Source organism: Moschus berezovskii, chromosome X (genome assembly GCF_049115385.1).
Source record: "Moschus berezovskii isolate FMDL1 chromosome X, NW_MosBer_1.0, whole genome shotgun sequence".
In the NCBI taxonomy this organism is placed as follows: domain Eukaryota; kingdom Metazoa; phylum Chordata; class Mammalia; order Artiodactyla; family Moschidae; genus Moschus; species Moschus berezovskii.
Genome location: NC_142488.1, coordinates 72,801,752 through 72,819,644, shown reverse-complemented (window position 1 = coordinate 72,819,644; position 17,893 = coordinate 72,801,752).

The following is a 17,893-nucleotide window of genomic DNA, read 5'->3' as shown; positions in this document are numbered from 1 at the left end:
CACTGGGAGTAAAATGTCACCCACAACACAGAAGACAGTGTCTCCTAATATAATCTTTCCACAGTGCCTGTAAATTGCATGTAGACTCTGGGTGAACTGAATCTGGATTGGCTTTTAGTGTTGTGCTAAAACTCATCACCAGACCAAAGTTGTGTAGACCTTCATTGCTTTCTTCTAAAATTTTTATATTTTTTCTTTGCTTTTTTGTTGTTCTGTGTGTTTTTTCTTTTTTAAAAAAATAAATTTTTCCTTTTTTTTTTTGTTATCATTGCTTCATTCATCACTTGGGACTCTGATTTGGTCTTGTTAGTTTTGTTTCTAATTGTTTGATTTCATTTTTGTTTTCGTTTGTCTGCTTGATCTCTTGTTTTTTTCTTTGGTTTTATTTTTAATTCTTTTCTGTGTGAGGGTATATGTTTCTCTGTTCTTGTTTCTGTTTGATTTTACTTCTACCATTTGCCTGGGAGTTCATTTGTTGCACTTTAAAAAAAATCCCCTTTTTTTACCAAGAGGAGTGACTTACAAGGTCTTTGCTCCCCAAACAGAAGTCAGGCCTGTGCTACAGGGGTGGGAGCACAAAGTCCAGGATGCTGGACTACCAAAGAATTCCTGGCCCCAGAGAAAATTCGTCAACAAGAGCTCTCAGGGAAACCTCCATCCAAATCCGAGACCTGTAGCACTCACCCTGGATGCCACATGCCAAAAAACAAGTAAGACAGGAACACAAACCTACCCATCAGCAGACAGGATGCTTAAAAGAGTACTAAGCCCAGAGATATCCCAAAACACACCACCTGAAGTTATCCTTCCATCAGAGGGAAAAGACTCAGTTCCACGCCCCAGAATGCAGGTATCAGTCCTTCCCACCATGAAGCCTACACAGGATACTGGAGTAACCTTACCCAACAGGGCACAGGCTAGATGAACATTGTAAATTAGACAAAATGAGAAAACAGAAAAATATCTTGCAGACAAAGTAGAAGGGTAAAAACATACAAGACCAAATAAACGAAGAGGAAATATGCAATCTACCTACAAAAAAAAAAAAAAAATCAGAGTAATGATAGTAAAAATGATTTAAAATCTTAACAATAGAATGGATAACATACAAGAAATTTTTAACAAGGCCCTAGAAGTACTAAAGAACAAACTGTGATGAACAACACAATAACTGAAATTAAAAATACACTGGAAAGAATCAAGTGCTTCCCTGGTAACTCAGCCGGTAAAGAATGCACCTGCAATGCGGGAGACCTGGGCTCAATCCCTAGGTTGGGAAGGTCCCCTGGAGGAGGATATGCAACCCACTCCAGTATTCTTGACTGGAGAATTCCCATGGGTAGAGGAACCTGGTCTGTTACAGTCCATGGGGTCGCAAAGAGTCAAGTACGACTGAGCAACTAAGCATAGCACAGCAGAGAAGGAATCAATAGCAGCCTAACAGAGAGACGAATGGAGAAGTGAGCTGGAAGATAAAATGGTGGTAATAACTGTTGAGGAGCAGAATAGAGAAAAAGAAAGAAAAGAATTGAGGACAGACTTAGAGACCTCTGGGACACACATAACACACCACCATCTGAAATGTAGGAGTCACAGAGAAGAGAAAGAGTCTAAGAAAATATTTGAAGATATTACAGTCACCCAAGTCTAGGAAGTGAAGAGAATCCCATACAGGATACACAAAATACGAAACATGCCAAAACACATATTAATCAAATTAACAGAAATTAAACACACAGAAAAATATTAAAAGCAACAAGGGAAAGGCAACAAATAGCATACAAGAGAGCTCCCACAAGGTTAAGGGCTCATCTTTCAGCAGAACCTCTGCAGGCCAAAAGGGAGAGGCACAATATATTTAAGGTAATGGAAGGGGAAAATCTACAACCAAGAATACTCAGCAAGGATCTCATTAAGTTTCAGTGAAGAAATCACTAACCTTACAGGCAAGCAAAAGTTAAGAGAATTCAGTACCACCAAACCAGCTTTACAACAAATGCTAAAGGAACTTCTCTAGGCAGGAAACATCAAAGAAGGAAAGGATTAAAAAAAAAAAAGGATCTGAAGATGGCCGTCATTGAAAGGTGATATAATCACTCTTGATCTGGTTTTTCTGGGTCTGGCATCTGAGAGGTTCTGACAGAGTAAAGGTACTTCTTTCTGCTACTCTCTTGAGATCTCTTGAGGGCAGGTCCAGATATCCAGGAATTGGAGACACTGAAACTGAGTGATGGGGCAAGTGACTGCTCAAGGGGCAGCAGAGCTGGATCCAGAGTCATCTTCTAGCCCTCATTTAGGTTGAACTTAGTTTCAGTCAAGTGCTGAGGTTTGTGCCTTGAACAAATTTCAGATCAAGTTGGTGGAGTAGGAAGATCCTGCACTCACTTCCTCCCAGGGACACAACAAAACTACAACCACATATAGAACCACTGTCTCTGAGAACTGACCCGAAGACTAGCACAACAGATTTTCTACAACTAAGGGTATATGGAAAAGGCCACATTTATTAAAGTAGGAGATGCAGAGTCCTGGTCTAGTGAGAACCACCACCCCCCACATACACTCCTGTGGGGCAACCCACAAAAAGGAGAGATATCACAACTGCAGAGGTAACCACTGAGGAGCAGGTGTTCAACTCCCACATCAGGCTGGGGTTCATGCACTGGGAAGCTGAGCCTGCATAAGAGCTGGCTTTGAAAACCAGTAGTACTTACATCTGGAAGAGCCTAGGGGCTGTGGGAAAGGGAAGAGACTCCACTCTTAAAAGACTCATGTAGAAACTCACTCACTCCAAAGCCCATTACAGAGGGAGCAGCTTGAAAAGCGCCTGGGCCATACAAGAAGGAGAGTCATTAAGTAATTTCAGGGCCTGCACCAGAGGGGCAGGGGTCCAGTGGAACTTTTGGGATGGAAGTACTGGCAGAAATCATTTGTTTTTACTTTCTTTCCATGTAGCTGGCCTGGCGCTGGTGAGCACCATTTCTATCAGTTTCCATCAGCCTAAATAACATCACCTGCCTTGCCCCTGCTTTCCCCTGAGAACTCAAGAGGCCAGACCTATGCACCAGCAACCCTTTCCTGCAGCAGTTTCAGCCAGATCCTGTAGACATTTGGACCTGGAACCAGCTCAACCTACTAAGGCCATCTGCAGTGGCCACATCCAAATCTGCCTGGGGACCAACCTAACCCACCAGCACACCTGCAACAACTACTGTCCACCCATCACAGGAGGGCACATGCAGCCCACGCAGGGGACACCCCTAGGATGCTTGACTTTGTTGACCAGGGGAGATTGCACCACTGGGTCCTATAGGACACCTGCTAAGTAAGTCCATGCTTTCAAGGCGGGGTGACAAATTAAGCTGATATACCTAGAAACAAACGCAGAGTTAGGCAAAATGAAGGAACTACAGAATATCTTTCAAACACGAGGATATATCAGAAAAACAATAAAATGAAAAGGAGATAAGAGATTTATCAGATAAAGAATTCAGAGTAACACTGATTCATCAGTGTTTCATCAGAATCAGACTCAATAGAAAACTGGATGAATTCGGTGAGAGAATCAATGAAAGTCTAGGCGAATTGTAAGCCTCCTTCAGCAAAGGGCTAGAAACTATAAAGAAGAAAAATTTATAACTTTTGAGTTCATTTACTGAAACAAAAAATACACTAGTGGAAATAAGCAGGAGGTCAGAGAATGCAAAAAAACAGATCGGTGATCTGGGTGACAAGGGTAGTAAAAGTCACTCTATCAGAATAGCAGAAAGGAAAGAGAATAAAAGAGTAAAAAGTAAGAATAGGTCCCATGAGGGGTTCAGTTGCTCAGGCAAGGGAAAGAGCAGCAGTGGTCAGGCAGATAAGCTTCCAGACTCCTCTCCCCACTCCCAGCACGTGCCCACTCCACTGCCAGGGTGCCCCAGAGGAAGGTCAGCCCCAAGAGGAGATCTGGGAGGTCGTCAACTAAATCTGCTCCTGTCAAAGTGGAAACAAAGCCGAAGAAGGTAGCAGGAAAGGATAAATCTTCAGATAGAAAAGTGCAAACAAAAGGGGAAAAGGGACCAGTGGGAAAACAGGTGGAAGTGGCCAACCAAGAGACTGAAGATTTACCTGCATCAAACGGAGAGACTGAAAACAAGGAGACCCCAGCCTCTGATGGAGTAGGAAAGAAAGAAGTTACGTGTGATTAATATCACACACCCGAGTCTATCAGGGGTCCTTGTCTACCTTCTCATACAATCCAGAGGAATATTTTTATCAATTATTTTGTGAATGCAAATTTTTTTAGTAGCTCTAGTAGTATTTTTAAGAAGGTGGAAATCCTACCTCATCCATTTTTAAAGTGCAAGTGCTTTTTTTATTTAACTGGAACATAGTTGATTTACACCTTTGGAGTCAGTAGTGAAAAAAAAAAAAGACACCTAAAACAATTAAGAAAATGGTAATAGGATTATGCACATCAATAATTACCTTAAATGTATATGGATTAAATGCTCCAATCAAAAGACATAGACTGGATGAATGGATACAAAGATAAGATATGTATATATAATATCTACAAGAGGCTCACATCATATCTAAGGACACATAAGAATGAAAGTGAGAGGATGGAAAGAACTATTCCACACAAATGGAAATCAAAAGAAAGCCATAGTAGCAATACTCATGTCAGGCAAAGTAGACTTTATAATAAATAATATATTACAAGAAACAAGAAAGACACTACATAATACTCAAGGGATTAATCCAAGAAAAAGACATAACAATTGTAAATATTTTATGAAGCACCTCAATCCATAAAGTGAAAGTGTAAGTCACTCAGTCATGTCCAACTCTTTATGACCCAATGGACTATACAGTCCATGGAATTCTCCAGGCCAGAATACTTTAGTGGTTAGCCTTTCCCTTTTCCAGGGGATTTTCCCAACCCAGGTCTTGAACCCGGGTCTCCTGCATTGCAGGTGAATTCTTTACCAGCTGAGCTACCAGGAAAGCCTGCAATACATAAGGTAAAAGCTAATAACGGTAAAATGGGAAATCGACAGTAACACAATAATAGTGGAGATTTTAATATCCCACTTACACCAATGGACAAATAATCTAAACAGAAAATTTATAAGGAAACATGATCCTTAAACAACATGTTAGCACAGATGGAATTAGTTGATATGTACAGGACATTCCGTCAAAAGTAGCAGAATATACTTTCTTTTCAAGTACATATAAAACATTCTCCCGAATAGATCACTTTTGGGTTAAAAATAAAGTCTCAGTAATTTTTTTAAGGTAAAATTTATGTACAGTGGAATGTTCAAACCAGAATAATACATTCACTGAGTTCTAACAAATGTATATACACCTGTGTGACCCAAATCTCCATCGAAATATAGAACAGTACTGTCACCCCTAGAAAGCTCCCTAATTCCCTTCCAAGTCAGTCCCTGGTCCCACTCCCACCAGGTAACACTATTCTGTTTTTATTTTCATGATAGATTAGTTTTTAATCTGTTCAGTAATTTTTTAAAAGTTGAAATCATATAAGGCATCTTTTCCAACAACAACACCATGAAATTAGATACAAATTACAAGAAAAACAACTGTAAAAAACAAACACATGGAGTGTAAACAGTATGCTGCTAAATAACCAAGAGATAACTAAAGAACTCAAAGAGGAAATCAAAAAATACCTAGAAACAAATAATAACAAAAACCCAATGACAAAAAACCTATGGGATTTAACATAAGTAGCTTCATGGGGAAGCTAGTAGCAATAAAATCTTACCTCAAAAACAAGAAAAATCTCAAATAACAAAGTAGCCTTTCACCTAAAGCAATTATAAAAACAAGAACAACAACAACAACAACAAAAAAAAAAAAAACCCAAAGTTAGTAGAAGGAAAGAAACCATAAAGATCAAAGCAGAAATAAAGAAAACAATAGCAAAGATCAATAAAACTAAAAGCTGGTTCTTTGAGAAGATAAAATAAACAAACCGTTAGCATGGCTCATCACACACAAAAAAATGGGATAGAACTCATATCAATAAAATTAGAAATAGAATAAAAGTTACAATGGACACCACAGGAAGATAAAGGATCATAAAAGACTACTACAAGCAACTATATGCCAGTAAAATTCACGGCCTGGAAGAAATGGACAAATTCTGGTAAAGTATTGATACAACCTTCCAAGATTGAAACAGGAAGAAAGAGAAAATATGAACAGACCTATCATAAGCACTGAAATTGAAAGCGCTATTAGAAAACCTCCAACAAAAAAAGCCCAGGACCAGATAGCTTCACAGGTGAACTCTTTAAACATTCACAGAAGAGATAACACTAAGCCTTCTCAAACTCTTTCCAAAAAGTAAATTGGGAGAAACCTTCCAAAATACAATCTACAAGGCCACTATCACCCTGATGAAAAAACAGACAAAAATTTCACGCACAAAAAAGAAAATTTCAGGTCAATATCATTTATGAAAATATACAAAAATGTTCAACAAAATACTAGCAAACAGAATGCGATAAAACATTAAAGGATTATACACCATGATTAAGTGGAATTTATCCCAGGGATGGAAGGATTCTTCAATATATGGGAATCAATGTGTTACATCATATTAACAAATTGAAGAATAAAAACCACATGATAATCTCAATACTCAATAGATGCAGAAAAACCTTTCAACAAAACTCAACATCCATTTATGATAAAAAAAAATCCTCTAGAAAGTGGGCATAAAGGAACCTTACCAAAATATAATAAAGGCCATATACAACAAACCCACAACACACATTATTCTCAGTGGTGAAAAACTGAAAGCATTTTCTTTAAGATCAGGAACAAGGCAAGGGGCCCACTCTCACCACTATTATTCAAAAGAGTTTTGGGTGTTTTAGCCATGGCGATCAGAGAAGTAAAGAAGCAAATGGAATCCAAATTGGAAAAGAAGTAAAATGGCACTGTTTGCAGATAATATGATACTATACATAGAAAATCCTAAAGATGCTACCACCAAAATACTGGAACTTATCAATGAATTTGGTAAAGTTTCAGTATACAAAATTAATACACAGAAATTTCCTGTAATCCTATGCACTAACAACAAAAAACAAAAATAAGAAAAAGAAAGTAAGGAAACGATTCTCTTCATCTTTGTAACAAGAAGAATAAAATACCTAGGAATAAGCCTACTAAGGGGACAAAAGATCTGTAGCAGAAAACTATAGGACACTGATGAAAGAAATCAAAGATGACACAAACAGATTGAGAGATATACCATGTGCTTGGATTGAAGGAATAAGAGTGAAAATGAGTATACCACTGAAAGCAATCTACATATTCAATGTTATAGCTTTCCATTTATGAAGGGCACTTTTCAAAGAGGTAGTACAAAATTTTTACAATTTGCATGGAAATACAGAAGGACCTGAATTGCCAAAGCAGTCTTGAAAAAGAAATGCTGAGCTGGAGTAATCAGGTTCCATGACTTTAAACTATACTATAGAGCTACATTAATTGAGACAGTATGGTACTGGTAGAAAACAGAAATATAGATCAATGAAACAGGATAGAAAACCCACAGATAAACCCATGCACCTATGGTCACCTTATTTTTAACAAATGACGCAAGAATATACAATGGAGAAAAGAATGTCTCTTTAATAAGTGGTGCTGAGAAAACTGGAAAGCTGCATGCTAAAGAATGAAAGTAGAACACATCCTAATACCATATAGAAAAGTAAACTCAAAGTGAATTAAAGGCCTATATGTAAGTCCAGACACTACAAAACTCATAGGCAGAACACTCTTTGACATAAATCATGCCAAGATATTTTGTGACCCACCTCCAAGAGTAATGAAAACAAAAACTAAAATAAAGAAATGAGACCTAATTTAAAAAGCTTTTGCACTGCAAAAGAAAACATTAAAAAGGTGAAACTATAACTCTTATAATGGGAGAAAACATTTGCAAATTAAATAACCGACAAAGGATCAATCTACAAAAATACAAACAGCTCATGCAGCTCAATATATGTACACCCGGGACAGATTCATGTTAATGTATGGCAAAACCAATATAATAATGTAAAGTAAGTAGCCTCCAATTAAAATAAATAATTTTTTAAAAAGTTAAAAACAATTCAATCAAAAGATGGGCAGAAGACCTAAACCAACATTTCTCCAAAGAAGACATACTAATGGCCAGCAAACACATGAAAAAATGCTCAATATCACTCATTATTAGAGAAATGCAAATCAAATCTATAAGGTATCACCTCACACTGGTCAGAATGGCCATCATCAAAAAATCTACAAAAGTTAAATTCTAGAGAGGGTGTGGAGAAAAGGGAACCCTCTTGCCCTGTTGGTGTGAATGTAAATTGAAACAATCACTAAGGGGAACAGTATGTAGCTTCCTTAGAAACTATAACTAGAACTACCAAGTGACCCAGCAATCCCACTACTGGGCATATACCTCGAGAAAGCCATAACTCAAAAAGACACTTGGACTCCAATGTTTATTTCAGCTTTATTTATAACAGTCAGAACATGGAAGCAACTTAAATGTTCGATGACAGATGAATGGAAAAGGAATATGGTATGTATATACAATAGAATATTAGTCATGAAAAGGGAAAAAATTGGGTCATTTGTTGTGATATGGATGAACCTAGATTCAGTCATACAGGGTGAAGTTAGTCAAAAATTTAAAACCAAGCATCATATATTAATGCATATATATGGAATCTAGAAAAATGGCACTGGTGAACCTAGTTGCAGTGCACGAAAGAGAGGTAAACATAGAGAACAGTCTCATGGACACAGGGCAAGAATGAGAGAGTGGAATGAATTGAAAGAATGGCATTGACATATATGCACTTACCTGTGAAAAATAGCTAGCTAGTAGAAGCTGTTATATAGCACAAGGAGCTCAGCTCAGTGCTCTGTGATGACCTAGAGGGGTGAGATTGGAGCCATGGGAGGGAGGCTCAACAGGAAGGGGATATATGTAGACATATAGCTGATTCGTGTAGGTATACAGCAGAAACTAACACAACATTGTAAAGCAATTACACTCCAACTTAAATAAAAAGAAAAGTTTTATAGTTTTGTAATTAAAAATAAAAGAGGTAATGGAGGAGAAGTCAGGATATATCTGTGTGTGTGTGTGTGTGTGTGTGTGTGTGTATACACACATATATATGCTTCGTTTTGCTGAAAAAAATCATATAATCGAACATGAAAAGATTACTGCTAATAAAAAAAAAAAAAACAGACCTCTTAATGATTTTAGCGTTTTTCTATATATGGGAAGATGTAGGTGTCTGGGTTCTTTGAAGTTATTCCTTTGATATGCATCTTAACTATTTAAGACCAGTATTTACTTTTCTCCATCCTGTATTCCTCTCAGGGTGCACTGCTAGGGGCAGCTGCTGTGAATGGTGGCTCTATTGTCACAATATTCTTTGCTTACTGAAATGGCAGGCACCATTCTGTGCCCACAGGTCAGATGTAAATAAAACTCATTTTGGAAGAGTGGAGACATGTTAACAGATATTGACACTTCTTCATAGTCTCAAAGCTTATTTGTTGGTATATTGATTCCACTGGCTTAGTTTATTGTTTTTCTGACCTGAATCAGGACAGTAAAAGACTCGAATCCACCTGACAAATGTGTCAGTTACAGCAGGAATTGCAATTTCCAACTTTCAGGGGAAATCACACCTTGCTGTAATGACTAAAGCAATGAGAAAAAAACAGACAGACTTGGGGTGCCTAGGGAAATAGCAGTGTGAGACCAGTGACTCACACATCGTAATGGAGGGACAGTGAGGGTGAGTATCACTGATACATTTTCTTCTGTTCAGAGCTCCATTTCAAGACAAGTCACTTAAAAACAGATGAAATGGTTGAATGCAAGCTGCCTTGGATCTTAATGTACAAATGCTTCTCAAAATACCCCAGGTCACATTAGAGGAGTTGGCAAGAGAATTTTCACATTTTGATCCCTTGAGTTCAAATTGGCTGACTTCTGGCAGAAATATTAAGTGACGAAATGTTATATTCGTAGCTATTCCTCTTCTGTATTCAACCCATATGAAATCACTGGATAAGATATATCAGTAGGTAGATGCCTGAGTGGTATCATTTGGAAAATCCATTTTTTAAAATGGGAATCATAGATTCCTTACCAGGTGGTGCTAATGGTAAAGAATCTGACTGCCAATTCAGGAGACATAAGAGATGCAGGTTCTATCCCTGGGTCCAGAAGATCCCCTGGAAGAGGGCCTGTCAAACCACTACAGTGTACTTGCCTGGAGAATCCCATGGACAGAGGAGCCTGTTGGGCTACGGCCCATAGGTTTCCAAAGAGTCTTACATGACTGAAGCGACTCAGCACATAGAAACCTCTAAAAATGAAAAACAAAAAAGTAATACTAATAACCTATCAGGAGTCAGAAATTTCATGCAAAAGAAGTAGTTCAGTTCAGTCACTCAGTCATGTCCTACTCTTTGTGACCCCATGGGCTGCAGCATGTCAGGCTTCCCTGTCCATCACCAACTCCCAGAGCTTACTCAAACTCATGTCCATCGAGTCAGTGATGACATCCAACCATCTCATCCTCTGTCGCCCCTTCTCTTCTTGCCTTCAATCTTTCCCAGCATCAGGGTCTTTTCCAATGAAAAGCTTCACATCAGGTGGCCAAAGTACTGAAACTTCAGTTGAGCATTAGTTCTTCCAATGAATATTCAAGGTTGATTTCCTTGAGGCTTGACTGGTTTGATCTCCTTGCAGCCCAAAGGACTCTCAGGAGTGTTCTCCAGCAAAATCCAAAAGCATCAATTTTTTTGTGCTCACCCTTCTTTATGGTTCAACTCTAACATACATACGTGACTACTGGAAAAACCATTGCTCTGTCTATATGGACTTTGTCAGCAAAGTGATGTCTCTACTTTTTAATATGCTGTTTGGTTTCTCATGGCTTTTCTTCCAAGGAGCAAGCGTCTTTTAATTTCATGGCTTCAGTCAATGTCCTCAGTCATTTTGAAGCCCAAGAAAACAAAGTCTGCCACTGTTTCCACTGCTTCCCCATCTGTTTGCCATGAAGTGATGGGGCAAGATGCCACAATCTTAGCTTTTTGAATTTTGAATTTTAAACCACCTTTTTCACTCTCCTCTTTCACTTTCATCAAGAGGCTCTTCAGTTCCTCCGGGATTTCTGCCAATAGGCTGATGTCATCTGCATACCTGAGGCTTTGATATTTCTCCAGCAATCTTGATTCCAGCTTGTGCTTCATCCAGCATAGAATTTCAAGCATGATGTACTCTGCATATAAGTTAAATAAGCTAGAGACAATATACAGCCTTGACATACTCCTTTCTCAATTTGGATTCATTCCGTTGTTCCATGTCTGGTTCTAACTGTTTCTTCTTGACCTGTTTACAGGTTTCTCAGGAAGCAGGTAAAGTGGTCTAGTATTTCTATCATTTTCAGAATTTTCCACAGTTTGTTTTAATCCACATAGTCAAAGGCCTTAGTGTAGTCAATGAAGCAAAAGTAGATGTTTTCCTGAAATTCCCTTGCTTTTTCTATGATCCAATGAATGTTCGCAATTTCATCTCTGGTTCCTCTGTCTTTTCTAAATCCAGTTTGTATATCTGTAAGTTCTTGATCCACATGCTGTTGAAGCCTAGCCTGTAGGATTTTGAGCATTACCTTGCTAGCATGTGAAATGAGTGCAATTGCGTGGTAGTTTGGGTATTCTTAGACTTTGACCTTCTTTGTGATTGGAATGAAAACTGACTTTTCCAGCCCTGTGGACACAGGTGAGTATTGCCAATTTGCTGTTATATTGAGTACAGCACTTTCACAACAACATCTTTTAGGATTTGAAATAGCTCAGCTGGAATTCCATCACTTCCATTAACTTTGTTTGTAGTATTAATGCTTGCTGAGGCCTGCTTGACTTCAAACTCCAGGATGTATGGCTCTAGGTGAGTTACCACACCACAGTGTTTATCCAGGTCATTAAGACCTTTTTTTGTATAGTTCTTCTGTGTATTCTTGCCACCTCTTCTTAATATCTTCTGCTTCTGTTAGGTCCATACCATTTCTGTCCTTTATTGGGCCCATCTTTGCATAAAATGTTCCCTTGGTATCTCTCATTTTTTTAAAAAAAGATCTCCAGTCTTTCCCATTCTATTGTTTTCCTGTATTTCTTTGCATTGTTCAGTTAAAAAGGCTTGTTATCTCTCCTTTTTTGGGGGGAAATCTGCAGTCAGATGGATATATCTTTCCTTTTCTCCTTGGCCTTTTACTTTTCTTCTTTTCTCAGCTATTTGTAAGGCCTCTTCAGTCAAACTTTTTGCCTTTCTTCATTTCTTTTTCTTGGGGATGGCTTTGACCACTGCCTCCTGTACCATGTTATGAACATCCATCCATAATTCTTCAGGCAAGAAGGAAGGGACTATATGTATACTTGTGGCTGATTCACATTTTTGTATGGCAGAAACCAGCGCAACTTTTAAAGCAATTATTCTCTAATTCAAAATAAAAAGAGGAAGATTCTGTAACTAATTTGAGGTCACATAGTTAGGAAGTAATGCTTTTAGTGTTTGAACCCACGTTTGCCTTTCTAAAGTCTATACTCTACAATGGTGCCACACTGCCTCTGCAGGCACTCAGGAGACTTGTTTTGGCTCTGTATCACTAGATTTGCCTCAATATCACATTGGTATCCTAACCAAGTCACCTTGTCAACTTTAAAATGAGAGAACTGAGCTTAATGACTTCACATTCCAAGATGTCTGAATCTGGGTGAGTGATCACGACATCGTAATTATCTTGATCGTGAAGATCTTTTTTGTAGTTCTTCTGTGTATAACTGCCACCTCTTCTTAATATCTTCTGCTTCAGTTAGGTCCATACGGTTTCTGTCCTTTATCGAGCCCATCTTTGCATGAAATGTTCCCTTGGTATCTCGAATTTTCTTGAAGAGATCTCTTGTCTTTCCTATTCTGTGGTTTTCCTCTATTTCTTTGCATTCATCGCTGAGGAAGTCTTTCTTATCTCTCCTTGCTATTCTTTGGAACTCTGCATTCAGATGCTTATATCTTTTTTTTCCTCCTTTGCTTTTCACTTCTCTTCTTTTCACAGCTATTTGTAAGGCCTCCTCAAACAGCCATTTTGCTTTTTGGCATTTCTTTTCCATGGGGATGTTCTTGGTCCCTGTCTCCTGTACAATGTCACGAACCTCCGTCCAGAGTTCATCAGGCACTCTGTCTATCAGATCTAGTCCCTTAAATCTTTTTTTCACTCCCACTGTATAATCATAAGGGATTTGATTTAGGTCATATCTGAATGGTCTAGTGGTTTTCCCTACTTTCTTCAATTTAAGGCTGAATTCGGCAATAAGGAGTTCATGATCTGAGCCACAGTCAGCTCCCTGTCTTGTATTTGCTAACTGTATAGAGTTTCTCCATCATTGGCTGCAAAGTACATAATCAATCTGATTTCGGTGTTGACCATCTGGTGATGTCCATGTGTAGAGTCTTTTCTTGTGTTGTTGGAAGAGGGTGTTTGCTATGACCAGTGCGTTCTCTTGACAAAACTCTATTAGCCTTTGTCCTGCTTCATTCCGTGCTCCAAGGCCAAATTTGCCTGTTACTCCAGGTGTTTCTTGACTTCCTACTTTTGCATCCCAGTCCCCTATAATGAAAAAGACATCTTTTTTGGGTGTTAGTTCTAAAAGGTCTTGTAGGTCTTCATAGAACCATTCAAATTCGGCTTCTTCAGCATTACTGGTTGGGGCATAGGGTTGGATTACTACAATATTGAATGGTTTGCCTTGGAAACGAACAGAGATCATTCTGTCGTTTTTGAGATTGCATCCAAATACTGCATTTCGGACTCTTTTGTTGACCATGATGGCTACTCCATTTGTTCTAAGGGATTCCTGGCGACAGTAGTAGATATAATGGTCATCTGAGTTAAATTCACCCATTCCACTTCATTTTAGTTCTCTGAATCCTAGAGTGTCGACGTTTACTCTTTCCATCTCCTGTTTGACCACTTCCAATTTGCCTTGATTCACGGACCTAACATTCCAAGTTCCTATGCAATATTGTTCTTCACAGTATCGGACCTTGCTTCTATCAGCAGTCACATCCACAACTGGGATTGGTTTTGCTTTGGCTCCATCCCTTCATTCTTTCTGGAGTTATTTCTCGGCTGATCTCCAGTAGCATACTGGGCACCTCACCTAGAGTTAGACATCTTGGAATGTGAAGTCAACTGGGCCTTAGAAAGCATCACGACGAACAAAGCTAGTGGAGGTGACGGAATTCCAGTTGAGATATTTCAAATTCTGAAAGATGACGCTGTGAAAGTGCTGCACTCAATATGCTAGCAAATTTGGAAAACTCAGCAGTGGCCACAGGACTGGAAAAGGTCAGTCTTCATTCCAATCCCAAAGAAAGGCAATGCCAAAGAATGCTCAAACTACCTCACAATTGCACTCATCTCACACGCTAGTAAAGTCATGCTCAAATTTGTCCAAGCCAGGCTTCAGTAATATGTGAACTGTGAACTCCCAGATGTTCAAGCAGGTTTTAGAAAAGGTAGAGGCACCAGAGATCCAATTGCCAACATCCGCTGGATTATGGAGAAAGCAAGAGAGTTCCAGAAAAACATCTATTACTGCTTCACTGACTATGCCAAAGTCTTTGACTATATGGATCACAAGAAACTGGAAAATTCTGAAAGAGAGGGGAATACCAGACCACCTGACCTGCCTCTTGAGAAACCTGTATGCAGGTCAGGAAGCAACAGTTAGAACTGCACATGGAACAACAGACTGGTTCCAAATAGGAAAAGGAGTACATCAAGGTTGTATACTGGCACCCTGCTTATTTAACTTATATGCAGAGTACATCATGAGGAACCCTGGGCTGGAAGAAGCACAAACTGGAATCAAGATTGCCAGGAGAAATATCAATAAACTCAGATATGCAGATGACACCACCCTTATGGCAGAAAGTGAAGAGTAACTCAAAGGCCTCTTGATAAAGTGAAAGAGGAGGGTGAAAAGGTTGGCTTGAAGCTCAACATTCAGAAAACAAAGATCATGGCATCTCGTCCCATCGTTTCATGGGGAAAAATGGGGAAACAGTGGAAACAGTGTCATACTTTATTTTGGGGGCTCCAAAATCTCTGCAGAGGGTGATTGCAGCTATGAAATTAAAAGACGCTTACTCCTTTGAAGGATAGTTATGACTAGCCTAGACAGCATATTAAAAAGCAGAGACATTACTTTGCCAACCAGGTCCATCTAGTCAAGGCTATGGTTTTTCCAGTGGTCATGTATGGATGTGAGAGTTGGACTGTGAAGAAAGCTGATCGCCGAAAAATTGATGCTTTTGAACTGTGGTGTTGGAGAAGACTCTTGATAGTCCCTTGTACTGCAAGGAGATCCAACACGTCCATTCTAAAGGAGATCAATCCTGGGGGTTCTTTGGACGGACTGATGCAAAATTGCAACTCCAATACTTTGGCCACCTCATGCGACGAGTTGACACACTGGAAAAGACTCTGTTCCTGGGAGGGATTGGGTCAGTAGGAGAAGGGGACGACAGAGAATGAGATGGCTTGATGACATCACCGACTCGATGGACATGAGTTTGAGTGAACTCCAGGAGTTGGTGATGGACAGGGATGCCTGGCATGCTGTGATTCATTGGGTCCCAAAGAGTCGGACACGACTGAATGACTGAACTGAACTGAACTGAACTGAGCTTAATGAACTCTGGTAATCACTTCATTGGAAATAGATGGGGAAACAGTGGAAACAGTGTCAGACTTTATTTTTTTGGGCTCCAAAATCATTGCAGATGCTGATTGCCGCCATGAAATTAAAAGACGCTTACTCCTTGGAAGGAAAATTATGACCACCTAGATAGTATATTAAAAAGCAGAGACATTACTTTGCCAACCAAGTTCTATCTAGTTAAAGCTGGGTTTTTCAAGTAGTCATGTATGGATGTGAGAGTTGTACTATAAAAAAAGGTGAGGGCCATAGAATTGATGCTTTTGAACTGTGGTGTTGGAGAAGACTCTTGAGAGTCCCTTGGACTGCAAAAAGATCCAACCAGTCCATTCTAAAGGAGATCAATCCTGGGTGTTCTTTGGAAGGACTGATGCTAAAGCTGAAACTGCAATACTTTGGCCACCTCATGCGACGAGTTGACTCATTGGAAAAGAGTCTGATGCTGGGGAGGATTGGGGGTGGGAAGAGAAGGGGACGACAGAGAATGAGATGGCTGGATGGCGTCACCGACTCGATGGACATGAGTTTGAGTGAACTCCGGGAGTTGGCTATGGACAGGGAGGCCTGGCGTGCTGTGATTCATGGGGTCCCAAAGAGTCGGACACGACTGAGGGACTGAAGTGAAGTGAACTGAACTGAACCTTCCAATTAATCTCTGAGGACAATAGGCCTTGGCCCTCTTTGCTAGAGGATTGAAGGTTACTGAACTTCTACTTACTTCTCATGAACTCAGTGTAGGAAATTATATTTAGTTATCAATAAATGTTGAAAGGTTTTGTTTTTTTTTTTTTTTCTGCTACGTTACTAGGAGGTCTGGAAGGGTTTTACTACACATTTGTAAGTATGTATGTAGCCTCCCTGGTGTCTCAGTCAGTAAGAAATCTGCCTGCAATGAAGGAGAGATGCCTGAGTGAAAGAGAGCTAGGTTTGATCCCTGGGTCAGGAAGATTCCCTGGGGAAGGAAATGGTAACACACTCCAGTATTCTTGCCTGGGAAATCCCACGGACAGAGGAGACTGGTGTGCCACAGTCCATGGGATCACAAAAGTTCGACACGACTTATTGAGTAAACCACCATATGTATATATACTTTATTGAAAATGAGATTGTCTATTCTATGATACCATTTTCGTATAATGGCCAAGGCATTTCTTTTAGGTTCAATATATCTTGGTAAATTATCAACAGACCGAAAATTTGTTAATATTTACTTTTCTTGACTGTCTGCCCAGGGAAAGACATTACTTCTCATCAATGCCATTCCCTGAAAGAAAGTTGAAACTGCAAAAACTCATTATACCTTCTTTCTAGTTATTAAAACCTATGTATAGGCATTTAACCCTATGAGAATGCACTTCCTTCCATAATGCAAAACCAATGTGTGAGTCATTGGACTTTTAACGATAGATCAGCTAACAAGCTATTATTCAAATCTTTCATTTGTTTCGTACTCCCAGTCAGAGTGCTTGTTAACAGTCTGTACACTAGGAACTCAACTTTCCCAGGAACTGAAGGCCCTGGATCACACTGTGAAGTAAAAATCCAAGAATGTTATCCTCTGAAGGAGTTTTGATATTATCTAGTCCATTCCCCTTACCTTAACAAATGAGAAAACTGAGCTTCAGACAGGTCTTATCAAGAGTATGGTCTTCAGAGCTTTTTCTCCCTCCACCCCATCTTCCCATCCCAAAATATCTTCTCGTGTGTATACCTTTTTCCAACACTTTTCCTCCACCTTATATATCCAGTCCATGAATACTGACTTCTGAGGAGTCCATTTCGTACCTTCCCCTTCAATTTCTCCTGGCCTTCACCAACCCTTCCTAGGTCAACTTTAAATGGAATATTATAAAAACTCTGTTTTTACAGTTTTTTCTAATACCACAATGCCCTTGTAACAATTTCCTCCACCCCACCCCTCGAACAAATTCTAAACTTATGGGGACTTATCCCATTTCCTCCAGGCCTTGTTCCAAAGAAACCCGTTAGAGCTAATATGAGAAAACTAATAAATGTTAATGGTGTGAACTAGGTTAATATGTTACCTCTTCCAGGAATG